The 21,164-nt window shown below is 38.0% G+C and overlaps 1 long non-coding RNA gene across 25 annotated transcripts in view; it reads left to right on the forward strand.

Moving 5' to 3' along the window:
• Positions 1-21,164, forward strand: part of LOC144289678 (uncharacterized) — a 623,433-nt gene that overhangs the window by 82,390 nt on the left and 519,879 nt on the right. The window lies entirely within an intron of this gene.

A 21,164-nucleotide genomic window follows, 5' to 3' on the forward strand; every position in this document is an offset into this window, starting at 1 on the left:
GCCCTCTGTGTGAGAAGATGAAGGTGACAGGCATTCTGCAGCAAAGCTTGGAATAAAGTACGAGAACTCTTGGGGAGTGCTACTGCCTGCATAACTCAAAATCCAACCCTAAACACTGGTGGCAATGTGTCCTAGTAGGATATGAGAGTAATCAGTTAAGCTCCTAGTATTTACTGACCATGATCAAGTACTAGTGTGGGTGAAAGAAATCAAACACTTGATACTTCTCTTACAAGAAAAATAATTAACAGTTTTCACTGTATTAAAATGGCAACAGATTCATAAGTTTTGTAGGCATTTAGCTAAGGGAGAGCATGTGGGTTAAGGGTGCTTATGGGGGTGCCTGGATGGCTCAGTCAGTTAAGCATCTGCCTTCAGCTCAGGTCATGATCCCAGGGTCCTGGGATCAAGTCCCACATCAGGCTTTCTGCTTCTCCCTCTCCCTCTGCCCCTCCCCCCTGCTTATGTACTCTCTTTCAAATAAATAAAATCTTAAAAAAAAAATTTTAACAAAGGATGCTTATGGTCAGAGAATGCTCCCCAGAGGAGGTAAGATTCCAAGGATAAAATAAATAAAAAGTTAATACATGCACAATGTAGAAAGTTTGGGTAATTTTTAAAAAGCATAATAAACAAAATGATCTCATCGCACCAGAGGTAATTGCTTTTAGTATTTTGATATATATCTTTCTAGTTTGTTTTTATTATTGCATTATATAATCAAAATGAAATCTTATTATATATACTGTTTTGCAACTTTAATTTTTAGCAATCTATGACATTTCTCTATGTTGATAAATCTTCAAAAGCATGAAATATTTACACTGGCTTTTTTTTTTTTTTCCCTCAAAAGTGTAATGCTTGCAAAAAAAAAAAAAAAAGAAGAAGAATCAGAGGAAGAGTGACTGCTCCCAGGCAGTTAGGCATCTGACCCTTTTTTTTTTTTTTTTTGGCATCTGACTCTTGATTTCAGCTCAGGTCATAATCTCAGGTTTGTGGGATCAAACCCTGAGTCAGGCTCCACACTCAGTGGAGAGTCTGCTTCTCTCCCTCTCCCTGCTCTCTCTTTTTTTCTCAAATAAATAAATAAATCTTAAAAAAATCAGAGGATATTTAAGACATCATAAGAAAGACAAGGAAAAAAAATATATATAATCTTCCCTGTTGGCAGTTACTACCTTTAACAGATGAATGTATATACTTCCTGACTTTTTTCTAAATATGTGTATGTGTATATGTAAAATACATCTGTATAATACATATTACATTTTATTCCTGTAGATGTTTGATTAATATTTTTCATCCACCTGCATCATGAATTTAAGTATCACGAAGGCAGATTATGTCTGTCCCATTCACCAGAGTATTCCCAGCTCCTTGTATAGTGCCTGGCACATAATAGGCATTTAATAAATATTTGTCAAGTGAAAGATGAGTGAATGGTATGTCCATATTGTGGTGGATCTTAAATTAGGATATAATAAGAGTGCTGTTTAATCAGTGGGAAATGGGACAGGACATTCAGAAGTATAGACGTTAGGTTATAGCTTTTTACTTATGTATGGTTAGCAAGAGTGCTTTAAAAAAAAAAAAAAGCCAGAGAAAAAATCAATCAAACAAAAAAATGCTAAGCCAAACACAAACTTTATGCTGCCTTTAATTTGATGAGAAGGTGCATTTTGAATACTAAGATTCATGACAACTTAAACTACGTCCTGCTTTCACTGTCCCTATCATGCTAGCTAGCTCTGGGATAGCAGGACACATGTTCGTCTTAGTACTGCTAATGCGGTGCCATATGTGTCCTTGCATCAGCACACGTTTCTTGGTGAGTGTGCTGGTGGGAGGGGAAAAGATGATGGAAAATTATCCATAGAGAGGCCTTGTGCTGAATAAAAGGCATGTGATGCTTCTCTGATGTGACCAGATGCTAGGATGACTGTTTATTTAATTAAGATTCCTTTCTCTTACCTAGTTTCACTAGACCTGATTAAAGAAGTTACCGTGAGAAATATGTGTAGGCAGACAGTTAAGTAGCTAAACCAACTTTATTATAGCTCCGCTGCTGTAGCACAAGACTCTAGTGCACACTCTTACAGACATTTTAAATGCTCTGAACTCAAATGAACCAGAGAGTAATTTGGATCTAGAGATTTTAAACTTACATGTTGTTGGAAGAGATCCAGAGAAGTCAACTTGGAATTGTAGAACATTTGTATTGGAGGAACCTTGAATACCCACTAGTATCTTATCTGTAAAATGAGATAAGAGAACAGCTCCAGAAGGGAGGGTTGAATTACTCAAGCTCCTATAGCAAGTCAGTGGTAGAATGAACTAGAACTCAGGATATCTGAGTAATTTCTGACTTTCCGAGAAATATAACAATTTAAATAATCCGAGAAAAACACTTGACACTATTTGAATGTGTTTTATATATGCAAAGAGAGAGAAAGGAAGCAGAGAAGACAGAAGAGGGGAAGTGAGAACAAAGGGAAACAAAGGAAAATGAGAGCTTTCCTGGGCCACGCATTCTGGGAACAAAGTGTGAGTCACACAGAATGATTTGAAAAGTGATGCTCTCATCAACTACTCTAACACACATGAAAAGTCTGGAAAGTTATAGTTTTTAAAAATGAATTTGAAATACTTTGGACATCACTATTGGCAACTCACTACCTTTTCTTCTAATCTAAATGAGTTTAGCAAAGGAGCTCAATTTTAGTCACAGGAGACTAATTAAACCATCTTGCATGAATGGTAGCTAAATCCCCTTCTATGAAGCATAGCACACATGCAGGGAGAGGAGCTGAACTATAGCACCCATGAAATATGCTCACAGAAATCAACTTGGCCTCTTAGTAATGGGTAATGGAGCTTCGGTAAAATGAAAGAAATAATATGCAGTAAGTATAGACTTTTTGTAGAAGACAAAGGGAGGAAATTATAGTGACTTGCATAATACCCTTTACAGTTTCTCTTTCTATTCCCATATTTATCCTTCTTACCCATCCTGCTTCTCAGGTTGTGCTACTGCTATAATGTCAGACCAGCTCTCCAGTCTGTTCTTCCAGCACATGTTAAAAATTGCTTCCAGTTATGTTTGTTTGTTTGTTTATTTTTATTTTTTTAAAAGATTTTATTTATTTATTCATGAGAGACAGAGAGAGAGAGGCAGAGACACAGGCAGAGGGAGAAGCAGGCTCCATGCAGGGAGCCTGATGTGGGACACGATCCCAGGACCCCTGGATCACCCCTGAGCCAAAGGCAGATGCTCAACCATTGAGCCACCTGGGCATCCCTAGTTATGTTTTTTAAAAATAATCTTTTGATAATTCTAGTCTTTGGCTCAAAACATCTTGGGCTTTTCATTGCTGAGAGCAGTGGTTCTTAACTTTAAAACTATTAACAGTACATGGGAAGAGCTTGTTAAAAATGCTCACTCCTGAACAACCCCCCCCAACTCCCAATAGAATACCATTCCATGGATCTAGGATGATGCACAGGAATTTATTTATTTAATTTTTTAAGATTATTTCTTTATTTCTTTATTCTTTATTCGTGAGAGACACAGAGAGACAGGCAGAGACATAGGTAGAGGGAGAAGCATGCTCCCCCTCCTAGGACCCCGAGATCACGACCTGAGCCAAAGGCAGATGCTCAACCACTGAGCCACTGAGGTGCCCCTATATTTTTAATATATTCCCAGTTTATTTCTGATGCATATACCTCAGGAAAATTACTGAAAAAAATTGGCTAATGTGGTGAAGTCCAGCTTTTTAGCTGGAGGAATGACCTTTAATGTTGAAAATTTAGATTTACGGCAGGCCCAAGAGGGAAAAGAGAGATTTGGGTAAAGATTGATCTCCAAAACATCTAGGAACTGGATATACTGAGAACCATGACTGTGTGGAATTTGCATCTTATGGGTGGAAAGAATTTATAATTTATTCTTCTATCATTCACTTTTTTGGCTTGAGCCTGCTATACGTTGGGCAAAGTGGAAAGAACTCTGGAATAGGGCCAGAAGATATGAGTGTGGGTTCCAGCCACTTATGAGCTGTATAACTTTTTGTCTAGCCACTTGATTTCCATGTACCTTAGCTTTCCCCATCTGTAAAATGGGAATGCAAAATGCCCTGCTTCCTTAACGAGTTATAAGGATCATGTTCTCATTCATTTGGGGAATATAAATAATAGTGAAAGGGAATATAAGGGAAGGGGGAAGAAATGTGTGGGAAATATCAGAAAGGGAGACAGAACGTAAAGACTGCTAACTCTGGGAAACGAACTAGGGGTGTTGGAAGGGGAGGAGGGCGGGGGGTGGGAGTGAATGGGTGACGGGCACTGGGGGTTATTCTGTATGTTAGTAAATTGAACACCAATAAAAAAAAAAAAACAAATATGTGCAAGTGCTCTGGAATTTGGAATACCATAAGGCAAATAACTTGAATCATATAAAATATTACATATTTATTTATATTAAGAATCTATTCTCTTCACCCTCTGTTCTCTTCACCTTTACCAAATGGCAAAAAGAATCTTACTCAGGAAACTAATTGCAGTTAAACAGGCTAAACATGTAGGGGTATGTGTGTTGACCTGAATCCTGCTACAGCCATTTGCAGGAGGAAATAAAAAAGTCATATAGCAGCAGACAGAATGTTTTTGATTACCCCATGGTTTTGAGTAGCTTGGAGATCTGTAGAACTGCATGCTGGAATCTGACTTCCTCTGAGTATGAATTTGGCTGATTTAATAGTGAGAAAAGCTTAAGAAAATCCACACATGCTGAAACCCAAAAGGCTAATGAGGAGAATAAACAGCTTGTGTAATTAGACCTTGTGCATTTCCCTAAAAAGAAATCATGAAATATGTACAAAATGTTGTCTCTGAAGGTTTCATGGTTACTTGGTCTAGTTTTCAATTTGGAAACCATGTTCATTGCCTATAGGAATTTACAAGAAAAATAGGCTTCTGGTTGTTTATAAATTGATGCTCTCACATGAAGTCTGACATTTGATGTTCTGGTCTTGGCCGCACTCTTAGCAGCAGGGTGCTCGTGCAGGCTGAGTTTTGCTCTGTTCTGAACACTCACCCCTTAGCATCCTTAGCTGCCTTTTTTGTGACTTCTTGATGAGCCAAACTCTTCTGTGTTTTTTATTGTTGTTGTTGTTTTGTTTTGGCTTCAGACATGTTTATTATTCCCTGCTTGTCCAGAATAAACATTGAAAAGTTTTGTCTTAAATAGATCTATTGCTTTTTTTTCAGAGGCCCCTGGTGTCTTCAATGTAAATAATGCAATTGAACTTTTTCTTCCCCTCACCACCCAGGTTTGTCAGATCTTTCCATGCTGTCATTTTTAGTTCAGGCTCTTGTGAAATTCTCCCCACCCCATCCTGGTTTCCCTCCTTCATTTCCCAGAAGTGACCACTACGCTGAATGCAGCAAGCAACACAATATTCAACAGAACGTTTTGACTAAGGTGACAAGATTTCAAAGTGTAGTTCTCATCCACTTTGGAAATGTGAAAGTAGATGTTAAGTCAGGCCATACCCATCTTTCAAAAAACCGTATAAAGTTCTGTTTCTCCTATAAATCATTTCTCAGCTAATATCAACCTTCTTTTTTATTCCCTGCTGAATTTCAGTAGCCACATTTAAATGTACCTCATTTTTTTTTCACGTTCTTTTTAAATAGTTTAAGTTCTTTTTAAAAAGTAGTTAAGAGGGACGCCTGGGTGGTTCAGCGGTTGAGCGTCTGCCTTTGGCTCAGGGAGTGATCCCGGTGTCCTGGGATCGAGTCCCACATCGGGCTCCCTGCATGGAGCCTGCTTCTCCCTCTGCCTGTATCTCTGCCTCTCTCTCTGTGTGTCTCTTATGAATAAATAAATAAAATCTTAAAAAAAAAAGTAGTTAAATTTACATGGTTCAAAAGTCAAAATCATTTCCAAACAGTATCTATATTTTGTTTGTTACTCTCCCCACCATCCTGTGGTTAACAATTTTTATTGGTTTCTTGTTTGTACTTTTATTGTTTTATTATGCACATGATAATGTAAATATATATTTTCATTTTCTTCCCTTTTTATTCAACACATTGTATTCTGTATTCATTGTTCTATACCATATTTTCCATTTAGTAATGTATCTTGGAGATCTCTGAATTTGGCACACAGGCATCTCCCTCTTTTTTAAAAAAGTAATTACATATTTCTTACAGTTTCTTTTTTTAAAATTAAAAAAATACTTTTTTAGGGCAGCCCAGGTGGCACAGCGGTTTGGCACTGCCTGCAGCCTGGGGTGTGATCCTGGAGACCCGGGATTGAGTCCCACATCGGGCTCCCTGTATGGAGCCTGCTTCTCCCTCTGCCTGTATCTCTGCCTCTCTCTCTGTGTGTCTCTTATGAATAAATAAATAAAATCTTAAAAAAAAAGTAGTTAAATTTACATGGTTCGAAAGTCAAAATCATTTCCAAACAGTATCTATATTTTGTTTGTTACTCTCCCCACCATCCTGTGGTTAACAATTTTTATTGGTTTCTTGTTTGTACTTTTATTGTTTTATTATGCACATGGTAATGTAAATATATATTTTCATTTTCTTCCCTTTTTATTCAACACATTGTATTCTGTATTCATTGTTCTATACCATATTTTCCATTTAGTAATGTATCTTGGAGATCTCTGAATTTGGCACACAGGCATCTCCCTCTTTTTTAAAAAAGTAATTACATATTTCTTACAGTTTCTTTTTTTATTTTTTTATTTTTTTTTTTTTTCAGTACTTCAACAATTTTTTTTTTTTTAATTGGTGTTCAATTTACTAACATACAGAATAACACCCAGTGCCCGTCACCCATTCACTCCCACCCCCCGCCCTCCTCCCCTTCTACCACCCCTAGTTCGTTTCCCAGAGTTAGCAGTCTTTATGTTCTGTCTCCCTTTCTGATATTTCCCACACATTTCTTCTCCCTTCCCTTATTTTCCCTTTCACTATTATTTATATTCCCCAAATGACTGAGAACATATAATGTTTGTCCTTCTCCGACTGACTTACTTCACTCAGCATAATACCCTCCAGTTCCATCCACGTTGAAGCAAATGGTGGGTATTTGTCATTTCTAATAGCTGAGTAATATTCCATTGTATACATAAACCACATCTTCTTTATCCATTCATCTTTCGTTGGACACCGAGGCTCCTTCCACAGTTTGGCTATCGTGGCCATTGCTGCTAGAAACATCGGGGTGCAGGTGTCCCAGCGTTTCATTGCATTTGTATCTTTGGGGTAAATCCCCAACAGTGCAATTGCTGGGTCGTAGGGCAGGTATATTTTTAACTGTTTGAGGAACCTCCACACAGTTTTCCACAGTGGCTGCACCAGTTCACATTCCCACCAACAGTGTAAGAGGGTTCCCTTTTCTCCACATCCTCTCCAACATTTGTTGTTTCCTGCCTTGTTAATTTTTCCCATTCTCACTGGTGTGAGGTGGTATCTCATTGTGGTTTTGATTTGTATTTCCCTGATGGCAAGTGATGCAGAGCATTTTCTCATGTGCATGTTGGCCATGTCTATGTCTTCTTCTGTGAGATTTCTGTTCATGTCTTTTGCCCATTTCATGATTGGATTGTTTGTTTCTTTGGTGTTGAGTTTAATAAGTTCTTTATAGATCTTGGAAACTAGCCCTTTATCTGATATGTCATTTGCAAATATCTTCTCCCATTCTGTAGGTTGTCTTTGAGTTTTGTTGACTGTATCCTTTGCTGTGCAAAAGCTTCTTATCTTGATGAAGTCCCAATAGTTCATTTTTGCTTTTGTTTCTTTTGCCTTCGTGGATGTATCTTGCAAGAAGTTACTATGGCCGAGTTCAAAAAGGGTGTTGCCTGTGTTCTTCTCTAGGATTTTGATGGAATCTTGCCTCACATTTAGATCTTTCATCCATTTTGAGTTTATCTTTGTGTATGGTGAAAGAGAGTGGTCTAGTTTCATTCTTCTGCATGTGGATGTCCAATTTTCCCAGCACCATTTATTGAAGAGACTGTCTTTCTTCCAATGGATAGTCTTTCCTCCTTTATCGAATATTAGTTGCCCATAAAGTTCAGGGTCCACTTCTGGATTCTCTATTCTGTTCCACTGATCTATGTGTCTGTTTTTGTGCCAGTACCACACTGTCTTGATGACCACAGCTTTGTAGTACAACCTGAAATCTGGCATTGTGATGCCCCCAGATATGGTTTTCTTTTTTAAAATTCCCCTGGCTATTCGGGGTCTTTTCTGATTCCACACAAATCTTAAAATAATTTGTTCTAACTCTCTGAAGAAAGTCCATGGTATTTTGATAGGGATTGCATTAAACGTGTATATTGCCCTGGGTAACATTGACATTTTCACAATATTAATTCTGCCAATCCATGAGCATGGAATATTTTTCCATCTCTTTGTGTCTTCCTCAATTTCTTTCAGAAATGTTCTATAGTTTTGAGGGTATAGATCCTTTACATCTTTGGTGAGGTTTATTCCTAGGTATCTTATGCTTTTGGGTGCAATTGTAAATGGGATTGACTCCTTAATTTCTCTTTCTTCAGTCTCATTGTTAGTGTATAGAAATGCCACTGACTTCTGGGCATTGATTTTGTATCCTGCCACGCTACCGAATTGCTGTATGAGTTCTAGCAATCTTGGGGTGGAGACTTTTGGGTTTTCTATGTAGAGTATCATGTCATCGGCGAAGAGGGAGAGTTTGACTTCTTCTTTGCCAATTTGAATGCCTTTAATGTCTTTTTGTTGTCTGATTGCTGAGGCTAGGACTTCCAGTACTATGTTGAATAGCAGTGGTGAGAGTGGACATCCCTGTCTTGTTCCTGATCTTAGGGGAAAGGCTCCCAGTGCTTCCCCATTGAGAATGATATTTGCTGTGGGCTTTTCATAGATGGCTTTTAAGATGTCGAGGAATGTTCCCTCTATCCCTACACTCTGAAGAGTTTTGATCAGGAATGGATGCTGTATTTTGTCAAATGCTTTCTCTGCATCCAATGAGAGGATCATATGGTTCTTGGTTTTTCTCTTGCTGATATGATGAATCACATTGATTGTTTTACGGGTGTTGAACCAGCCTTGTGTCCCAGGGATAAATCCTACTTGGTCATGGTGAATAATTTTCTTAATGTACTGTTGGATCCTATTGGCCAGTATCTTGTTGAGAATTTTTGCATCCATGTTCATCAGGGATATTGGTCTGTAATTCTCCTTTTTGGCGGGGTCTTTGTCTGGCTTTGGAATTAAGGTGATGCTGGCTTCATAGAACGAATTTGGAAGTACTCCATCTCTTTCTATCTTTCCAAACAGCTTTAGGAGAATAGGTATGATTTCTTCTTTAAACGTTTGATAAAATTCTCCTGGGAAGCCATCTGGCCCTGGACTCTTGTGTCTTGGCAGGTTTTTGATGACTGCTTCAATTTCCTCCCTGGTTATTGGCCTGTTCAGGTTTTCTATTTCTTCCTGTTCCAGTTTTGGTAGTTTGTGGCTTTCCAGGAATGCGTCCATTTCTTCTAGATTGCCTAATTTATTGGCGTATAGCTGTTCATAATAGGTTTTTAAAATCGTTTGTATTTCCTTGGTGTTGGTAGTGATCTCTCCTTTCTCATTCATGATTTTATTAATTTGAGTCTTCTCTCTCTTCTTTTTAATAAGGCTGGCTAATGGTTTATCTATCTTATTAATTCTTTCAAAGAACCAACTCCTGGTTCTGTTGATCTGTTCCACAGTTCTTCTGGTCTCGATTTCGTTGAGTTCTGCTCGAATCTTTATTAGCTCCCTTCTTCTCTTGGGTGTAGGATCTATTTGCTGTTTTTTCTCTAGCTCCTTTATGTGTAAGGTTAGCTTTTGTATTTGAGTTCTTTCCAGTTTTTGAATGGATGCTTGTATTGCGATGTATTTCCCCCTTAGGACTGCTTTTGCTGCATCCCAAAGATTTTGAACGGTTGTATCTTCATTCTCATTAGTTTCCATGAATCTTTTTAATTCTTCCTTAATTTCCTGGTTGACCCTTTTATCTTTTAGCAGGATGGTCCTTAACCTCCATGTGTTTGAGGTCCTTCCAAACTTCTTGTTGTGATTTAGTTCTAATTTCAAGGCATTATGGTCCGAGAATACGCAGGGGACAATCCCAATCTTTTGGTATCGGTTCAGACCCGATTTGTGACCCAATATGTGGTCTATTCTGGAGAAAGTTCCATGTGCGCTTGAGAAGAATGTGTATTCAGTTGAGTTTGGATGTAAAGTTCTGTAGATATCTGTGAAATCCATCTGGTCCAGTGTATCATTTAAAGCTCTCGTTTCTTTGGAGATGTTTTGCTTAGAAGACCTATCGAGTATAGAAAGAGCTAGATTGAAGTCACCAAGTATAAGTGTATTATTATCTAAGTATTTCTTCACTTTGGTTAATAATTGATTTATATATTTGGCAGCTCCCACATTTGGAGCATATATATTGAGGATTGTTAAGTCCTCTTGTTGAATAGATCCTTTAAGTATGATATAGTGTCCCTCTTCATCTCTCACTACAGTCTTTGGGGTAAATTTTAGTTTATCTGATATAAGGATGGCTACCCCTGCTTTCTTTTGAGGACCATTCGAATGGTAAATGGTTCTCCAACCTTTTATTTTCAGGCTGTAGGTGTCCTTCTGTCTAAAATGAGTCTCTTGTAGACAGCAAATAGATGGGTCCTGCTTTTTTATCCAGTCTGAAACCCTGCGCCTTTTGATGGGGTCATTAAGCCCGTTCACATTCAGAGTTACTATTGAGAGATATGAGTTTAGTGTCATCATGATATCTATTCAGTCTTTGTTTTTGTGGACTGTTCCACTGAACTTCTTCTTAAAGGGGAATTTTAAGAGGCCCCCTTAAAATTTCTTGCAGAGCTGGTTTGGAGGTCACATATTCTTTTAGTTGCTGCCTGTCTTGGAAGCTCTTTATCTCTCCTTCCATTTTGAATGAGAGCCTTGCTGGATAAAGTATTCTTGGTTGCATGTTCTTTTCATTTAGGACCCTGAATATATCCTGCCAGCCCTTTCTGGCCTGCCAGGTCTCTGTGGAGAGGTCTGCTGTTACCCTAATACTCCTCCCCATAAAAGTCAGGGATTTCTTGTCTCTTGCTGCTTTAAGGATCTTCTCCTTATCTTTGGAATTTGCAAGCTTCACAATTAAATGTCGAGGTGTTGAACGGTTTTTATTGATTTTAGGGGGGGATCTCTCTATTTCCTGGATCTGAATGCCTGTTTCCCTTCCCAGATTAGGAAAGTTTTCAGCTAGAATTTGTTCAAATACATATTCTGGCCCTCTGTCCCTTTCGGCGCCCTCGGGAACCCCAATTAAACGTAGGTTTTTCTTCCTCAGGCTGTCGTTTATTTCCCTTAATCTATCTTCATGGTCTTTTAATTGTTTGTCTCTTTTTTCCTCAGTTTCCCTCTTTGCTGTCAACTTGTCTTCTAGGTCACTCACTCGTTCTTCCACCTCGTTAACCCTCGTCGTTAGGACTTCTAGTTTGGATTGCATCTCATTCAATTGATTTTTAATTTCTGCCTGATTAGCTCTAAATTCTGCAGTCATGAAGTCTCTTGAGTCCTTTATACTTTTTTCTAGAGCCACCAGTAGCTGTATAATAGTGCTTCTGAATTGGCTTTCTGACATTGAATTGTAATCCAGATTTTGTAACTCTGTGGGAGAGAGGACTGTTTCTGATTCTTTCTTTTGAGGTGAGGTTTTCCTTCTAGTCATTTTGCTCAGTGCAGAGTGGCCAAAAGCAAGTTGTATTGGGAAAAAGAGAAAAAGAGAGGAGAGAAAGAAGGAAAGAAAAGAGAAAGAGAAAAAAAAAGGGAAGAAAAAGAAAAAAAAAACGAAAAAAAAAAAAAAGAAAAAGAGAAAGAAAAAGAAAGGAGAAAAAAGGGGGTGGGGGAAGGAAACAAATCAAAAAGCAAAACAAAACAAAACAAAACAAAACAAAAAAAAAAAAAACCAAAAAAAAAAAAAAAAAAAAAAAAAGAACCACAGGGGAGTATCTTCTGATTCTGTGTACTTTAAGTCCCTTGGCTTCTCCTGGAAGTTGTCAGTCTAGCTGATCTTCTGGGGGAGGGGCCTGTTGTGTTGATTTTCAGGTGTTAGCAGTTGGGGGAGCTGCTGTGCCCCTGCCTGGTGCAGGGCTCGGTGGGGGTTGTTTACCCCGTGAGGCCGCAGGAGGAACAGCCCCAGTGGCGGGGCAGCTCTGGAAACCTGGATTCAGCTCCGGCAGGAACTCCGTCTGCAGGGCCTGGAGGCTCCGGGGCGGGGCCGCTGATCTGCTCAGCTGGGGCAGGAGCGTCCTTGCTGTCCTGGGCCCTCCCGGCCTCTGCCTGTCCCGGAGGAGGCCGGATCCTGGGCTGTGTCCCGGCGCCCTGTGCTCCGGAGCCTGCGCTGGTGGATTCGCGCTCCCGGGCCGCGCAACCCCCTCCGCGGAGCTGCCGCCCGAGCCCCTCCGAGCTGCTCCTGGAACCGCGCAGCCCCCTCCGCACGGAGCCTCTTCCTCTGCCCGAGCCCCTCCGAGCTGTTCCCGGGGCCGCGCAGCCCCCTCCGCGGAGCCGCCCCCGAGCCCCTTCAGCTGCTCCGGGTCCCGCCGGGTCCCGCTGTGCGCGCTGCAGCCCTTAGGGAGCTCGGCGCACTCTCCTGGGCGCGCAGTTGCTCTGTTAGTGTCCCCGGGAGCCCGAGGGCATCCCCGCCCTCCTGGGTCCTGCTCCAACCCCCCACGATCCCCTTTCCGCCCGGGAAGGTCGGTGCAGCTCCTGCGTCTCCGGGACGGGGCTCTCCTGTCCTGGGGACACTCGCCCCGGCCTCAGCCCGGCTCCTCGCGGGGCCCCTCCCCCTTGGAGGCCTTTGTTCCTTTATTTCTTTTTCCCCGTCTTCCTACCTTGATAGATGCGCGAACTCTTCTCACTGTAGCATTCCAGCTGGTCTCTCTTTAAATCTCAGGCCGAATTCATAGATTTTCAGGATAATTTGAAGGTTTTCTAGGTAGTTTGGTGGAGACAGGTGATTTGGAGACCCTACTCCTCCGCCATCTTGCTCCTCCCCCTACAGTTTCTTTTTTTAAAATTAAAAAAATACTTTTCTAGGGCAGCCCAGGTGGCACAGCGGTTTGGCACTGCCTGCAGCCTGGGGTGTGATCCTGGAGACCCGGGATTGAGTCCCACATCGGGCTCCCTGTGTGGAGCCTGCTTCTCCCTCTGTCTGTGTCTCTGCCTCTCTCTCTCTCTGTGTCTATGAATAAATAAATAAAATCTTTAAAAAAAAACTTTTTTACTATATTTTACACAGCACATGGTATTACATAGGGCATGGTTTTTGTTTTTTTTTTTTTTTTGACAGTTTTGTAAAAAACTGTCAGGTTTTTTGACAGTTATATACTATTCCATTGCATGGATATAAGATACTTTTTCAACAATCCCCTCTTGCTGAACTCTTGGGCCATTTAAAAATTTTTCCTGTTTCAGACAAGGTTATGAAGATTAACCTTATATATATGTCACTTAATATGGGTACAGTTTCCAGAATGAGATTGTCAAAGGGTAGATGCAGTCAGTGCTTCATATAGATTGCAGCATTTTGCATTCCCATTAACAATGTTAGTCTGTGTTTCCCCACAGTTTTGCTAAGAGAGCACATCAAATAAGTTTTGGATTTTCTTCTTTTTGCTATTTATAGGCAATAAATGGTACCTCAAGGTAGTTTTAATTTACATTTATCTTAAGTGATTTTGAACATCCTTAGCATTTTTTAAAGTAAAATACATAGGGATGCCTGGGTGGCTCAGTGGTTGAGCGCCTGCCTTTGGCTCAGGGTGTGATCCCCAGTCCAAGGATCGAGTCCCTCATCAGGCTCCCTGCATGGAGCCTGCTTCTCCCTCTGCCTGTGTCTCTACCTCTCTCTCTCTGTGTCTCTCATGAATAAATAAATAAATCTTTAAAAGAAAGAAAGAAAGAAAGAAAGAAAGAAAGAAAGAAAGAAAGAAAGAAAGAAAGAAAGAAAGAAAGAAAGAAAGAAAAAAGTATACAGTAAAGTATAGAAATATTGAATTTACATCTTGATGAATTTTTGAATATGTGGAAACCCATACAACTATCACTGAGATAAGATATAAAACATGTCCAGTACCCTCCTGCCCCTTTTGCTCAATACTAACCATCATGCAGAATTCCATCATACAGATTAGTATTTATTTTTTTGTAACTGATATAGTGTATGTTTTATTACGTCTGACTTCCTCCCTAAACTTCATGTCTAAGATATTTGTCTATATTCTTGCATGTAAACATTAGTTCATTTTTTATTGCTTTATATTTCTTTGTATTAAATATACAACAATTTATACTAATTTTCCAGGAGATGGACATTTTAGATGTCTCTAGATTTAGGCTATTATGAATAAAGCCGTACTAAAAAATTTTAGTATGTGTTTCAGAAGATATAATGTATATGTTTTCTTTGGGGATAAACCCAAGATTAAAGTTGCTGGTGTATTTAGCTTTAGTAGATACACTAGTTTTCCAAAGTGATTGTATCAATTTACACTGCCTACAGCAATTTATGAGAGTTTGAGTTGCTCCATAGCCTTGCTAAGAGTTGGTGTGTTATCAGTTTTTATAATTTTTAGCCAATCTTGTAAAGGTGTAGTGCTATTTAATTGTAGTTTTAATTTATATTTTTCTGATGACTAATGATGTTGAGTACCTATTCATATGTTACTGATCTTTTGGACATTCTTATTTATCCATTTATTGAGAGAGAGAGAAAAAGAGAGAAGAGCCACGTGGCAAGAGTGGGAGGGGCAGAGGGAGAATGAGAGACGGAGAGTCTCCAACAGACTCCACATTGAGCGTGGAGCCTGATGTGGGGCTCAGTCTCATGACTCTGAGATCATGACCTGAGCCAAAACCAAAAGCCAGAGGCTTAACCAACTGAGCCACCCAAATGCCCGGATATTCTTTTTTTATGAGTGTGTTTCAAACCTTTTGTTCATTTTATTTGGGTTTCTATTCTGCCTTCACTCTCTTAATGCTATCTTTTGGAGTACTAAGGGTCTTAATTAATATGAACTTATCAATCTTTTTTTAAAGGTTGGTGTTTTCCATATCCTGTTAAGAAGTCTTTACTTATCCCAAGGTCATGAAGATGTTCTCTTAAATGTTTTCTTTCAGAAACTGTATTGTTTTATCTTTCACATTTAGGTCTATAACACTTTTCAAATTAATTTTTGTGCATTGTATACTTTAAGATACATCTTTTTTCTATTACATATCCAATGATCCAGCACCATTTACAGAGTAAAAGACGGATCATCTTTTCCTTTCTGAACTCAGTGGTGTGTTTTCTGTAAACTGGTGACCATGTATGTCTGCGTCTATTTCTGGGTTCTTTATTCTGTTCCATCAGTACACAGAGCACATTGCCTTAATTATTGCAGTTTTTTCCTAAGTAGTGATATGTGGTTATATAAATCCACCAGTTTTATTCTTCCTTGATACTATATTTGCTCTTCTAGTTCCTTTGCATTTCCATAAAATTTTAGAATAAGTGTGGAAAATCCCAGCTGAAAATTGGGATTCCATTGAACTTACAGATAAATTTTGGGGGAAATTGACCTCCCCTTTTTTTAACCCATAAGTATTATTTAAGCCTTCCTTAATTTCTCTGAGCAATGTCTTATAGTTTTCAATGGAGAACTCTTACACAAAATTTATTAGATGAATTAAAAGATATTTGATGTCTTATTGCTATTAAATGTTTATATTTTTCAGTCTACATTTTCTAGTTGGTTGTTCTTAGTGTACAGTTGGTGTGATATGTTGAACAACTTTTCATTGTTTAAGGACCATTTGCATTTCTTTTTTGGCATCTATTTTTTTATTTTTCTATTGCACTGTGAATTTCTTCTTTATTCCTAGGATCTCATTATAAATTAAGAATACCATTTTGTCTCTAGTATGAGTTATAATAAGTTTTTCTCACATTACCATTTGAGGTAAAATTAATTTTTGTGCTTTCACCATAGACCAAATTATTTAAATACAGATCTTATAGATCTTCTAGTGTAATTCTGCATTTACAGTGAAGAAACTGTGGCTTAGAATGTTTGAGTGATTAAGGCCAAACTACCTGGTAGTAACAGAGGCTGAATTTGAATGCAAGCCTTAGTATAATGCTTTTTTACCATGGTATCTATAGCAAATAGTGCTATGTATTAAGGCATGATTGACTTGTGATGTGGAATTTTTTCTTTATATTAGATTGTAAACTCCATAAAAATAGGAACTTGTACTTCCTCAAAGAGAGCTACAAAACTGCACATATCATAGGTATCTAATAAAGATTTACTAAATTGAATAACTGAAAGAATAATATCCTACAAAGAAGAGCCCAGGTCTAGGTGGTTTAATTGGGGGATTCTATAAAATATTTAAGGAAAATATAATACTAATTTTATACAAACTCGTTCAGAAAATAGATCCAACAAAACTTCTTCCCAACTCAATTCACAAAGCCACTGTTACCCTGATACCAAAGCCAGACCAAAGACATCACAGAAAAAAGAAAACTATGGACCAATATCTTTTATGAACATGGAAACAATGCTCCTTAACAAAATATTAGTAACTGAGTCTAGCAACATATAAAAAGGATTATCACCTTGACTAAATCATGTTTATAATAGGGAATGCAAGGTTGATTTAATATTTTCTTCTCCTTCAGTTATTTCCTTATGTGAATGTTATACTTCTTATAGTTGCCCTATAGTTCTTGGATATTCTGTTTTGTTCCAGTCTTTTTTTCTCTTTGCTGCTCAGTTTTGGAGGTTTCTTTTGTCCTATTTTTAAGCTGAGAGATTTTTCAGCTGTGTCAAGCATTTATTTCTGTTACAGTGTTCTTTGATCTTTAGCATTCCTTTTTTTCTTCTTTCTTAGAATTTCCATCTCTTTGCTTTCATTATCCATCTATTCTTGCATTTGCCTCCTTTTTCCATTAAAGCCTTTAGTATGTTAATCATAGTTAAAAAAAATCTTGGTCTGATAATCCCAATGTTCTTGCTATATCTGACCTCTGGTTTTGGTGCTTTTTCAATATATTCAAACTATGCTTTTTGCCTTTTAACATGCCTTTTAATTTTTTGTGAAAGTGGACATGATCTATTGGGTAAAAGGAACTGTGATAAGAAAGGTTTTAATAATATAGTGATCAGATGTGGGGACAGGGAAATTGTTCACCATCCACAGATTAGGTCTCAGTATGTTGTGATAGTGAACTTCTCCAGAGCTTCTTAGTGTCCCCCCCCCCCCCCCCGCCCACTCCTTGGGTGGGACAGGATGGCTAGAAGGAACTAGAGTTTGGTACTATCCTTCCCTGGGTAGGTGAGACTCTGGTTCATCCTCAGCAGGTTAGATTCTGGTAAAATTGTTTCTCCTGAGGACAAGTTTTGTTAATAAGAACAGAATGACTTGTATTTCAAAATGGTTCCTTTTCCTCTCCCCCTGCCAGAAGCATAGGTGATTTTTCTCCAATATTCATAGTGAGAACCTGGAACTTCTGGAGGGAAAATTCATAGTATGTGGGGCCCATGATGACTGGGTCCCTCTGGAGTTTTTAATCTCTCAGATTTGTCTATATTGAATTTACAACAGTTATCAGCTATTGTACAGGTTTTCCTATATCATCACTGGTCCCTGCAGAATTTTCTTGTATTTCTGCGTTAGTAAGCCATGATTCTTTGTTTCCCCCTCACTGTCTCTCCAACTTTTGGGGTGGCAGTTTGTCCTGTGGCTTCACTTCTCTGATGAATCTAAGAAGAGTTTTTACCTTTCAGGGTTTTTTTTTCTTCAGCATTTTAGTGCTTGTCATTAGAATAGAGTGGTGATTTCTAAGTTCTTTGCATTATAAGGTTGACTTATAATCAAAAATCAATTTGTGGGGATCCCTGGGTGGCGCAGCGGTTTGGCGCCTGCCTTTGGCCCAGGGCGTGATCCTGGAGACCCAGGATCAAATCCCACATCGGGCTCCCGGTACATGGAGCCTGCTTCTCCCTCTGCCTATGTCTCTGCCTCTCTCTCTCTCTCTCTGTGACTATCATAAATAAATAAAAATTTTAAAAAATCAATTTGTGCAATACACTCTATTAATAGAATAAAGGATAGGGATCCCTGGGTGGCCCAGTGATTTAGCACCTGCCTTTGGCCCGGCGCGTGATCCTGGAGTCCCAGGATCGAGTCCCATATCAGATGGAGCCTGCTTCTCCCTCTGCCTGTGTCTCCGCCTCTCTCTCTCTTTGTGTCTCTCATGAATAAATAAATAAAATAAAATAAAAATATGTAAAAAATTGAAAATAAGCAACATACATTTATTGTGAAAGTTCTCAACGAATTAAAAATAGATGAGAATTTACTCATCTTGATAAAGGGCTATAGCTAACATTATGCTTAATATTAAAAGCTTGAATGCTTTCTGTCCCTAAGGTTTGAAAGGAGACAGGAATGTCTATTCTTAGCAATTTTATTCAACATTGCACTGGAGATTCTACTCAATGCGATAAGCTGAGAATTAGAAATTAAAGACCTATAGAAGGTAAAAAGTAGGATTATATTTATTCGCAGACAATATGACTTGTATGAAGGACATCTTAAAGAATCTGTCAAGAAGCTGTTAGATTAATAGTCAAGTTTGACAATGTAACAAAGTATAAGATCACTATACAAAAATCAATTATTTTTTATCTATTAGCAATTAGTAATCAAAAAATTAAAAACATAATATTGTTAATTATGGAACAAAAAGAAATAAAATAATTATGCATAGATTCAACAAAAAAGTTAAAAATTCTGCTGAAGACTACAAAACATTACTGAGAGAAATTAATGAAGACCTAAGTAAGTGGAGAGATATACTATGTTCATGGATTAGAAAACTTAGTTTAGTTAAATTGGCAATTCTTCTCAAATTGATCTATAGATTCATCAGAATCCCTATGAAATTCCTGGCAGTATTTTTATAGAAATTTACACATGGATCCTAAAATTTAAATGGAAATGCAAAGTAAAACAATTTTGAAAAGAAGGACAATGTTGAAGACATATGGTATCTAATTTTCAAAGCTTACTATAAAGCTACAGTAATCCAGACATTGTGATATTGGTATTATAAACTACAGATCAGTGAATAGAACAAAAGATCCAGAAATAGATTTCTATTTATAGTCACTTAATTTTTGACAAACTTGCAAGGTAACTAGTGGAAGGGCACCTGAGTGGCTCAGTGGTTGAATGTCTGCCTTTGGCTTAGGTCATGATCCTGGGGTCCTGAGGGGAGTCCTGAGGCCCCGAGGGGAGCCTACTTCTGCCTATGTCTCTGCCTCTCTGTGTCTCTTATGAATAAATAAATACAATCTTAAAAAAATAATTTAGTGGAATAAATGAGTTTTTTTTCCAACAAATAGTGCTGGAACAACTGGGTATCCATATGCAAATTAATAAACAAACAAGTGTCAGCTGTTACTTACACCATACACATAGTTCTCAAAATGGATCATAGATCTAAATATCAGAGCTGAAAGTATCATACTTCTAGAATTAAACAGGGAAGAAAATAATTGTGATCTTGGATTTCTTAGAAAACTCAAAATACAAACATAAAAGATAAAATTCTACAAATGACGGCATTAATAAAATAAAGAGAAAAAGACCAAAAAATGGGAGTAAATATTTGCAGATTATATATCTGGTAAAAGACTTCCAGAATATGAAAAAAGTCTCTTATTTCTGAAGGCATACAACCCAATTTAAAAAATGGGTAAGATTTTGAATAGATCACCAAAAAAGATCTATGAATAATAAATAAACACATGAAAAGATGTTCAACATTTTTAGTCATTAGGGAAATGCAAATTAAAGCCCAAATGAGAAACCACTACACACTTATTAGAACATATGCAATCAAAAAAGACTGAGAATACTAAGTGTTACTGAGGTTACAAAGAAACTGGAACTCTCATACCTTACTGATAAAAATGGAAAATGATACAACTACTTTAAAAAACTGCCTGACCATTTCTTGAAAAGGTGAACAGATATGAACCATGTGACCCAGCAATTTATTTTCTAGATACAGTATCTGCCCATGATAATTGAAATAAGTCTACACAAAGACTTCTATCTGAATGTTCATGTTACTCTAATATCTCTAAGTATTTGGAAGCAAATGTCCACCAGCTGTGGATTAGATAAACAAAATACCTAATACAATGGAATACTACTCAGCAATAAAAAGAAGTGAACTACTTATACAACATGAATTAACTTTGAAAACATGGTAAGTGAAAGAAGTCACACAAACCAAAAAATATATGTTGTATGGTTGCATTCATATGAAATTTAGAGAATAGGCAAAACTATAGAAATAGAAAGCAGGTTGCCTAGAGCTGGGAGTATGAACAGAGTAATGAATTATTTTATTCATTAAATAATAATAATAATAATAATAATAAATAATAAAGGCTTCTTACTCAGAGCCTTTTTGATGCCATGTTTTAATTTAAATATTACTCTGTTCATTGTAAGAATTATTTATGGCAAATGGTTACAAGGGAATTTTTGGAGGTGCTGAAAGTGTTCTCAGCCTTGAGTCTGATGATAGTTACAGAAGTGTATGAATTTATTAATCTGATCTGTATGTTCCAAATGGGTGAATTTTATAGTATTATAAATTATACTTTAAAAAACTTCTAAAGAAGGGGAAATCTCTAAAGAGGAAGTTGCAAGTAGCATATGCAAGTAGCTTAGGAAGAATCTTTCTTAAGTGATTGTTGCTCGTTTCTTCCTTTTAAAGTGAGTAGGGTTTTAATTTTTGGCTTTTTGAATAGGCTACTTCCTGGTGGTTCTCAGGAGGGATTATTCCTCAGAGCAGATGTACATTACAAATCATGCCAAGTCTCTTCCTCAGTGGAGACAGTTGCCAACATAGAGTGAGACTCAGCTGGAAGGGGCTGAGTGAGGCTTCTGGGGAAGCTCCCTTCAGGTTTTCCTCTGATTACTCCAGCTGAGCACACAAGAAGAAAGGCAAAGCCACAGGGAAGTGTATTAATTAAAATGTCTCC

The sequence above is a fragment of the Canis aureus genome, chromosome 19 (genome assembly GCF_053574225.1).
Source record: "Canis aureus isolate CA01 chromosome 19, VMU_Caureus_v.1.0, whole genome shotgun sequence".
NCBI classification, from domain to species: Eukaryota; Metazoa; Chordata; class Mammalia; order Carnivora; family Canidae; genus Canis; species Canis aureus.